This window comes from Camelus ferus, chromosome 35 (genome assembly GCF_009834535.1).
Source record: "Camelus ferus isolate YT-003-E chromosome 35, BCGSAC_Cfer_1.0, whole genome shotgun sequence".
Lineage (NCBI taxonomy): Eukaryota > Metazoa > Chordata > Mammalia > Artiodactyla > Camelidae > Camelus > Camelus ferus.
In genome coordinates, this window is record NC_045730.1 from 2,323,959 (window position 1) to 2,333,484 (window position 9,526).

The 9,526-nt window shown below is 46.6% G+C and overlaps 1 long non-coding RNA gene across 1 annotated transcript; it reads right to left on the reverse strand.

Annotated features, from left to right (window-relative positions):
* Window positions 1-2,644: 2,644 nt before the first annotated feature.
* On the reverse strand, window positions 2,645-8,069 carry LOC116661482. Its single transcript, XR_004317358.1, has 3 exons — window positions 7,695-8,069; window positions 7,027-7,119; window positions 2,645-6,622 (listed from the first exon to the last, which is right to left on the reverse strand). It is a non-coding gene; the product is annotated as an uncharacterized LOC116661482 (long non-coding RNA).
* Between the last annotated feature and the right edge of the window lie 1,457 nt (window positions 8,070-9,526).

Genomic DNA, 9,526 nt, shown 5'->3' on the forward strand with positions numbered 1-9,526 from the left:
CTGACGGGCAGAGATCTGGGGCTCCGTGATGTTGCTGAGAAGCAGCCTGCGGTATTTCATCCGGGTGTGGCTGTTCACTTATTTTTAAAACTCTAGACTATCAGTCTTGTTCGGCAGCCTGGAAATCACAGCTCTTGAACAGTACTTAGTTATGAGGTTGGGACGAAACCTTGACTTTGAGGGAATTTGATGGTGCAGAAGTCCAAAGCCATCTTGACAGAGAGTCTTCATGGCGATACTGGACCTTGGCTGTGTCTCCACGGCTCAGACACTAGGAGGGAAGAAATTATCCATGAGATCCTTTGATGGGCGGGGCCTAACCTCGGGGAGCATGTGCCTGGCGACTGAGCTGTGGGGGAGGCGAAGAAATGGTGTCCCGGGGCCCCTGGCGGGGAGGGTGGGTGCCTGCCACGGTCAACCTCCCTGCGGGCTGGCTGCCACCTGCAGGCACCTCTGACAGCTCGCACCCGCCACGCCAAGGCTCAGTCAACGCTCACACAGCAGGCTGGCTAACGGCAGGGACGGGGACCATGCGGCTTTGTGGTATTTCGAAAATTAGTCACACGTCTCTTGACTGCAGTGATGTTTTCTGTCATAATCTCGAGACACGAATGAAGAGGAGCAGTAATAAACAGAGTCACAAGGCAGTCATGCTTACTTGGTCCTGGCCCAAGAGTAGTTGGAAGGAGATCTCGAGATAAACTGGCGAACAATCTTCCCTTTTTGTGTACAGGGCTCTTCATTTTATTGAAATACGGATCAAACACGATTTCAGAAGAGTGAAGCCGGGTTAGAATGCCAGCCGCGGGGTGACGTGCAAAGTGGGGTCACAAAGCGTTCTTTTTTAAAAAAAAATTTCTTTAAAGTGAGGTCCTGGGGACTGAAGCTGCGATCTTGTGCGTGCTAAGCACATGCTCCACCCCTGAGCTGTCCCCCCACCTGACAAAGCAATTTTTAAATCTGCTATTTCTTTTTTATTCCCCAACAGCTGCTTCAGAGATAGAAATCAAAGAAAGTTTTCATTTATTTTTAGGATACAAAGCATTTTTTTACATTTTATGTGTATTTCTTGGAAAAAATGTGTATAGACCAGTAGTTCTCAATCAGAGGCGCTAACCCCTCCCCCCACCTTGAGATACTGGCAATGTTTAGGGACGTTTTGGTTGTCGAAACCGAGGGGGGAGGTGTGCATACGGGCAAACAGATGGCCAGGGGTGCTACAAACGTAGCCCTGCAACGTTCAGGATGGACCCCACAACAGAGACCCATCAGGCCCCAAATGATGTCAGAGATGCTGAGGTTGAAAATCCCTGAGAGGTGATGTGTGTGTGTATACATATACATAATATACACCCACAAATACAGATACATATGTATCTATGAATAGATACACATTGATACATATATATATACATATATATATATATATATATGTATATATATATACATATAAGGGGGAGGGAAGAGACCTGGGAGCTCCATTCAGTTGTCTACAGATCCACAAGCAAATGCTTAATTTTATTTCCTGGGTAACCAGCAGGTCCTGATGTTCCAAAACGACAGGCGTTAAGAATAGAAGAAATATAAGATTTTTTTTAGTTTAATGAAGACTCATCAAAGGGGGTGGACAGGGATGAATTGGGAGTTTGGGATTTGCAGACACAAACTACTGTACATAAAATAGATCAACAACAAGGACCTACTGCAGAGCACAGGGGACTGAATGCAATAGCTTGTAACAGTCTACCACGGACAAGAGTCTGAAAAGGAGTGTGTATTTTTGTGTGTGTAACTGAATCACTATGCTGTGCACCAGAAATTAGTACAACATGCAGACTGACTATACTTCAATAAAAAATATAAAAAATAAAAATTTTTAAAAGTAAAAATAATAAAAGCAGGTAGTGAAGACCTTTTATTATTAAAAAATGTATCTTCCCCAAAGCCTCAACTGAATTCATTTCTCGGGCTGGGGAGATTTCTTTCTTTCTCAGAGTTAAGTTTTTCAGATGGACTTCTGTGTCACCTTGATATTCCAAAATTAGCACGATCAAATCAAAGCATAAAAGTACACAGATGCCAAGTGAATGGTACATACCGTCCCCAACAAACCAAATAAAGTGCCTCCGTTATTCAAGTAAGCAAAAGGGACTCTTAAATTCCTATATGTTCCATTCAAAAGGGAGAGCGTCAGAACACCCGTTTTTTTACGAACTTTAGTCGACTTGACTCGAATAGACATTTTTCTCCCGCAGGAGGACTTGGGCAACCGATGAGTCAGCATTTCATGCAATTCATTAAACGCCATTTAGCGGAATAACACTGTCTGGCAATCACTGTGCTAAACCGAACTGGACACCGTCTGTTCAGGAGAGGGAGTCAGCCATCCAGTATCAGCCTCCGATCACCTGCTTCCTAATTGCACCGTAATTAGATCAGGGGTAATTACCTTGATTGCCATTCTTATTGCTCAGAATACTTTAGACCCTTAGAGTCATCATGCTAATCAGGGAATTGAGAGCTCACTTTTATCTTCCCAATTCTGAGGGGGCGAGAGGAACCGGAGATTTTAAGTGACCGGTCCAAGATGTCCAAGATGAGATCGCACAGCCAGCTAGTCGCACTAAATAAATTAATTGCACGATTCAATAATTACTATGCTTTAATCGGTACCAGTCTTGTGAGTTTGGACTATCCACATGTGCCTATGTTTTGAGGAAGAATGCTGCATTTTTGGTTTCTCTGACATGCTGTGTTTTGCTGCATCTTCTAACATCCTCCTGAAATTGTCCCTTGTGCACTTTTTCGTGGCCTGACCTCTGCTCCACCCGCCTGACTTGCTTGTGTAGAACAGCGTCTCCCTCCGTTGCATCGTTCACTCCCTGAAGCCCCTGCCTTATTGCTAATGGGGTGTCCAGACATAGGAGCTGATGGATACTGAACGCCCGTGTTTCTGAGACTGGCTGCGTCCAGAACTCTGTCGGGCACTCTGCCCGTTGGCAGGGCTTGTCCCTGACCCAGCACCGGTGCTGATGCCCTGTCCTGTAAGCGTGGCCCCTCCCAGGCGCACACAGATGAATTTACAGCCTGCGGGCACATCTGCTCTGGGTCAGAGTCCATGGTCAGAGGTGGTGGCTCGGTCACTCCCCGGAGTTGTTCTGCTCGTATCAGGAAGGTGTGGGGGCCCCTTCCACATGGCCCCTGCTCTATCGAAGGCTAAAGATTGCCCGGCCAAGGTACAGGGTATCCTTCTGCTTCAGAAAAGGAGCCTGAAATTGTCAAAACAGCCCCTCTGCCCCAACAGGGGGCTGGATTGGAATGGCAGGAATCCTCAGGAGTGACTCTGCAAAGACACCAAGATAAACCCGATGAGGGAAGTGCAGGACTCAGGAATCAGGGGAAGCAGCTGGTGACTCAGACGCGGGAGAGACACACAGTGATCAGACCACGAAGTGAGAGGTCCCCCTGGCACTGGCAGCCTGGGACCCCCGCTCTGGGGTCTCAGGGTCTCTGGGTACTGGAGAGCCCGAAAGGAAATTGCACGTCCAGCAGGGACCCTGCGTTCCTGGGGGGCTCAGCGTCTTCCTGCTTTGGGTCTGAGGCTTTCAAAGGCAGCCCCCAAGCATCTTCTTAGTCAGGGCCTCCCACAGGGCTGAGAAATGCAGTAATTTTTGCAAAGATGTCAGTCACTTAGATGGAATTTTACAGCCTGTTAGCAAGGTTTACGCGGCGAGGGAAAGTCTTGTGGTTGTTTTCAGAGCTGCCTTCCTCCAGGCTCTGCTCCCTTGCCACAGAGCTGGCCTCCGCCTCTCTCCTTGGCCCACTCCGCTTCTCAGCAGAAGTGTTTGGAGAAGCATTTTTTCCCCCACGATTGGTTTTATTCCTCAAATAAGTTCAGTTCCAAGGGTAAGATGTTTTGGACACAGCTGCTGGAAGAAAAAGACATGTGAGTTACACGCTTAGATGCTTTAGGTAAGATTCTCTGCCCCTGTTAGCAGAGAGGAAGCTAACCTGAATGCTTTATTTTATGGTTTTAATGCAGGGACTGGGGATGAAGCCCAGGACCTCCTGCACGCTAAGCATGCTCTCCACCACTGAGCTGTGCCTCCCCGACTGAGTGTTCTATTTTAGGTGAAGCCCTTTTGCAGGGCAAGGTGCTGAGTTGGGGAGCGGCGGTACCACCCCAGAGGTGTCATCCTGGGAGAGGGCCGGGGGCCCCTGCGCCGGGTGGTCTCAGCCGGGCAGTGAGGACCGGCGGGTGTGAAGGCACCTGCTCGGGGCACACGGGGCGCCAGGCCTTCCCGCTGAGCCAGCGCTCACGCTCGTCAGGTCAGCCTCCTATTTCACATCCAGTTAGCTTTACTGAGACGTTAGCGTCCACCTTAGCAGCAGGCAGACACAATTTGGTACGGCTTAAACTTTGACTACTGAAAACATTAATTTTTTGAGTGTTGAGCTTTTCATGGTTCTTGGGACTCGATTCACGGAGGGGGCGGCCGGCTGCATAGTCTTTCCGGATTGGCTGGCTGGAAGGTGCCCGTAGGCACAATATCTATGCATCGAAGTAGAAAATTGCAACTGGAAAACCTTCAATTATGCTGATACTGGGGGCTAAAAATAGATACCTCCATGTGAACTTAGGGCTTATTACTGAAGAATTGCTCTTTTTTACAGAGAAGTATAGTTTTCTTTTTGTTCTTTTTTATATTTTAGTTAAAAATACCCAAGTCATCTTCCACTGTATCACTTTGTAGAAGCAAATTGTGCACAGACCATAAATAACTTCAGATTAACTCTTTTTCACTTAAAAAATTAGCATCTGAGTCTGCACCCTGCACAGAGAAAAGTCTCCCCCAAGTGCCTCATCAGCCGTGCAGATTAACGCTCAGCCCTGCTGAGTTTTCCACGTGGAGGACTCACGAGTTGACCTACGTTTTCTCCCTGGGTATTTACTGAAACTGCACCATGTGCTTGGCTGAATTGACAGGGAACTGAACATGGGTCTTTGAAGGCTTATTCACAACATGATTTCGTCATCAAAGGAGAGGGTTTTCCCAGGAAAGTGCCCCTTATCCCCTGAGCCCTGAAGTCGCCGCCATTAAGAAACAGGAACTTGCCAGGGAGAAGTAATCTTCTGGAGTTTTCGCTCAGGGCCGTATGTTTGAAAGGTGAGCTTGCAGAAGGGAAAATCTTCCTTCTATGCCCGTGGGGTCTGTGGCTGGACTAAGGATGCCAATGACATGAGACAGATCAATGGGAGGGAAGTACACAGATTGCATTGAATCTTTTTATGTGCACAGAGGAGTCTTCAGGAGGAAAATGAAACTCTGAAGAAGCCGTGAGGCCCCAAAGCTCATACAATTTTTACACAAAGAATGAAAAGTTGTGGGGACGTGACCAGGCTTGGGTGAGTGGCAGTCAGTCACGGGGCAGGGATGAGGACATGATGGGGTGACTAGTAGAAGATTAGGGTCACTTTCATAGGCTGCTTGTACAGGTCCGTTCTGTAGAATGTTCTGCTCTTCCTGGTCCATGGAGGGCAACTTCCTCGTGGGAAATTTGATGACCCGCTTTGGGTGGGAAGAGAGAGGTCAATGAGCCTTTCCTGCATCTGCTGATTCTCCAGGGCCTTCATCTCAAAATAATCAACATGCCAAAGAGGTACACGGTGGCGTGTCCTGAAACCCTTCAAACTGGAGAACCTCGTACATCCTTAGTAACCATAAACAGAGCTGCAAGAACTGAGGCATCGCACGTCACTTACTGAGGCTGGTAAACACCAGGGAGAGCCTCTCTCGCTCGCCAGCCTTACTTGCTGGTCCCTGACGGTCGAGACCAGAACACAGTCAGCGTCTGGTGTGAGAGAGAAAGGCAAGAATGCTGTTGGTGGAATCTGCATCCCAGGGCATCCGGCTCATGGGATTTACGGCCCCAGAACAGACCCAGGTCCATATCCTCGCAGGAAGGCCTGCTGCCTATTTATGGCAAACCCACAGCTTCATCTTACAGGCCCCAGAATCTTAGATAACCAGTTATTTATTTAAGGTTGTATCCCCGCGTCTGTCCTCTGATTTGCACCACAAATATTTGGCCAGACGATGAAAGGCAGTGCTTATGCTGTATCTCAGTGCCCCGGAAACCCCGTTTATTTCAGCCGAGTCCCGCGGTCCATAACTGCAGTGCAGCGACAGAGAGAGATTCCTTCTTGAAGGGAGAATGAAAAAGCTCTGAATTCGTGTTTTCATAACTTTCAGTCGGCTTTACTCTGGAAGGAAGCAGTGTGTGACTCAGAGCCGTCAAGTTATTCTTTATATGGCCCAGTTACAAAACAGTCCTTTCTGTGTTCTCAAGGAAATGATACCAGGTACACGGAGGCCCCGTGTCAAGGTTTAATTCCTAGAACTGAGCTGTCTGGTGATTGAGTTTATGTCAGTGATTTGCCTTGTGCTTCGAAGCCCAAACCACAGTCACCGCCAGCAGATAAGGGAAGTTAACAAAAAATAAGCAACAAACGGTGTCATTCAATTGTTTGACTTTATGTGTCCACTGGAAATTGACCACATGGGCGCCCTCCTTCGAGGGAAAGCTCTGTTTTCCTCCTCGCAGGCACTGGGAGAGCATCCTGGGGTGAACACAGAAGAAACAAGAGTATTAGAATCATTGAAAGAAAATTATTCCTGCTGGCTTTCAAGGGGACACCAATTCCACTGATTTCCGATTTTGTGAAAATGTGAAGACAGACTTTCTCATGTTGACTGTCAGTCTCTTCAGGAAGATCTGACATCCAGGCATGCACTTCCAAGGCCGACTTCCTACCTCAATGTGCTATTTAGTCTTGTATTTTTCACCCCACGTTAATGAAAGTGCCCACATTTTATTATGTCAGATGTGAATATGTCGGAAGTTAATATGTAACTTCTTTGGCTTCCTCTAGCTTCTACATGAAGGGAAATACCTGTGATTTTTTTGGTAGCTTTCTTATGTATTCCAGGTAAAACCCCAGTTTCGTCCCAATCCCCTTGGCACCTGGGGGGTGACGTGACGGCGTCCGACTCCTCCTCCACCCAGGTGGCTGCACGCTGAGTCCAAGGAGGGTTCTCAGGCGCCCAGAGCAGCAAGCTGGGGAGATTGTTAATTCTTGTGGGTTGAAACACTGCCATATTTTTCTTCCCTCCTTGGAGTCTTCAGGTAAACTGCTAAACTCCAGCTGGACTGCTAACACTGCGCTGCGGGTGACTCCCCACCCAGACGCTGGGGGAATGACCGCCGGGGCTGCCGGGGCGGCTCTCCGCCCCTGGCTCCTGCTTTGAGTCGGGCGCTCGGCATCGGGGAATCCTGCTCCTCAGCTTCCAGGGACCTGAGCTAAAGCTGCCGAGGGAATCCTCCTGACGTGCCTCTGTCCACCTGCTGCAGGGACTCCCAGAGCTTGGAAACATGACCCTAACAGAGAAGTAAGAAGCCCCGGCTTTTTAATCATGGAGAAACCGTTTAGAATTTGTGAGCCTCTGTATGAGTGAAGCCAGGGGACTTTGTTAAACTCTAAAAGCCCTTTAACTCAAAAACTTTGAACCTGCATTGTTTTTCCCTCTAGATTCTCATGCCCTTCTTACATTCAAGTTCCTAATTTTCCCTCCCAGACCCCACCCCCTTCAGCACCTCCCCCCGCACCCCCAGTGCAGGACCAGCTTCCAGACCTGTCCTCCCAGCCTTGGCTGTTCTCCTGGCAGGTCAGCCCCATGGCCCCGACCGCAGCTCCCCAGCCTGGGTGGAATCACTCTGGAGAGGAATTTATTCTTTCTTGATTTCATTCTGGCCATAGGGAACGAGCCCCCAGCAAAACACACGGAGGAAACAGACACCGTTTTACATAAAACAAATGGAAATCTCTATTTGTGATTATTTTTTCTCCCGTCTTTCATGTCTCCCTGTCGTATGGAATTTTCTCCAATTGGTGGTACACAAGATTACCATAAAGATCACAGAAAGAATGTCCATCGACAGAGGACTGGATAAAGAAGTTGCGGTATATTTCTACAATGGAATATTACTCTGCCATAAAAAAGAATAAAATAATGCCATTTATAGCAACATGGATGGACCTAGTGATTGTCATTCTAAGAGAAGTCAGCCAGAAAGAGAAAGAAAAATACCATATGATATCACTCATATGTGGAATCTAAAAAAAGAAAAAAAGAGGACACTGATGAACTCATCCAAAACAGAAACAGATCACAGACACAGTAAATAATCTTATGGTTCCTGGGGAGGAAGGGAGTGGGAAGGGATAAATTTGGGAGTTTGAGATTTGCAAATATTAGCCACTATATATATAAATAGATTTAAAAGTTTTTTCTTTCTGTAGAACACAGGGGACTATACTCAATATCTTGTAATAACCTTCCATGAAAAAAAATATGAAAATGAATACACATATGTATGTGCATGACTGGGACATTGTGCTGTGCACCGGAAATGGATACGTTGTAACTGACTACACTAACAATTTTTTTTAATCACATAAAGATGTAAATCTTTTAAGAGCCATAAAGAGCAAAATTTAAAAATCAATTAACAATAACTCCATTTCTCCACATCCCTCTTCGTCCTTTACTCTTTCAAGGCTCTTGAAAGTGATAAAATAAGTGCTCACAGGGGTCACCTAGAGCAATGGGCCCCACTTTGCAGGGCTTTAAGCATACATTTTGGGGCCCCTCTTTAAAAACTAAAAAACAAGTAGAAAATTAATTTTAAAGTGATTTTTTTTAAATCGGAAGGAGAAAAGAAATTAAACAAATTGCACTTTATATGATAGCATTCAAATATGACAAATGTTAGAAAATTAACATAATTTCCTTTCAATTAGCTGCCTCGTATAACTCTGAAACGCTTAGAAACATTTGGTAGCATACTCCATTAGCAGCTATTCAGGCGCAAAGGTTTATTGTATCATTTTAACAGGACAAATAGAAGAGTTAGTTTTTCCTCTAGAATGGTTAATAGAATATTTTTAAATCAATTAATTTAGAAGAAGTATCTTTCAGTTTTACAACTTGCTACTGGCCACGGCATGCTAATCCATGAGAGTTTTGTAAAGTTTGTGAAAACCTCTTATCAAGCTTCTTTCCTACGTAAACTCCAAGACTGCGCGCCAGTCATCCAGGAAAGTGCAGAAGCAGCCACGTCGTCGTGGCCGCATGCGGGAAGCCATACACCATCACTTCCACCACGTTCTCTTCACTAGGAACGAGTTCCTAAGTCCGGCCCACCTTCAAGGGAAGAAGAAATTAGACATCAGCTCTGAGGGGACAAATGTCGAAGAACTTGTGTACATGTTTTAAAACCACCGTGGAGTAGCTGCGGGATTTATGGGCCCACGTAACAGATAAGTCTGTAGGTAGGCAAAGCTTGAGAATGGGTTGGGCAGGAATCTGGCTCCAATTCTTTGGGTTTCTCTTGGCTTTGCCTAACCCCATGGATCAGCTGTGCCATTCTGGTTTCCCTCATGGTGATGCAATGGCTGCAAAAT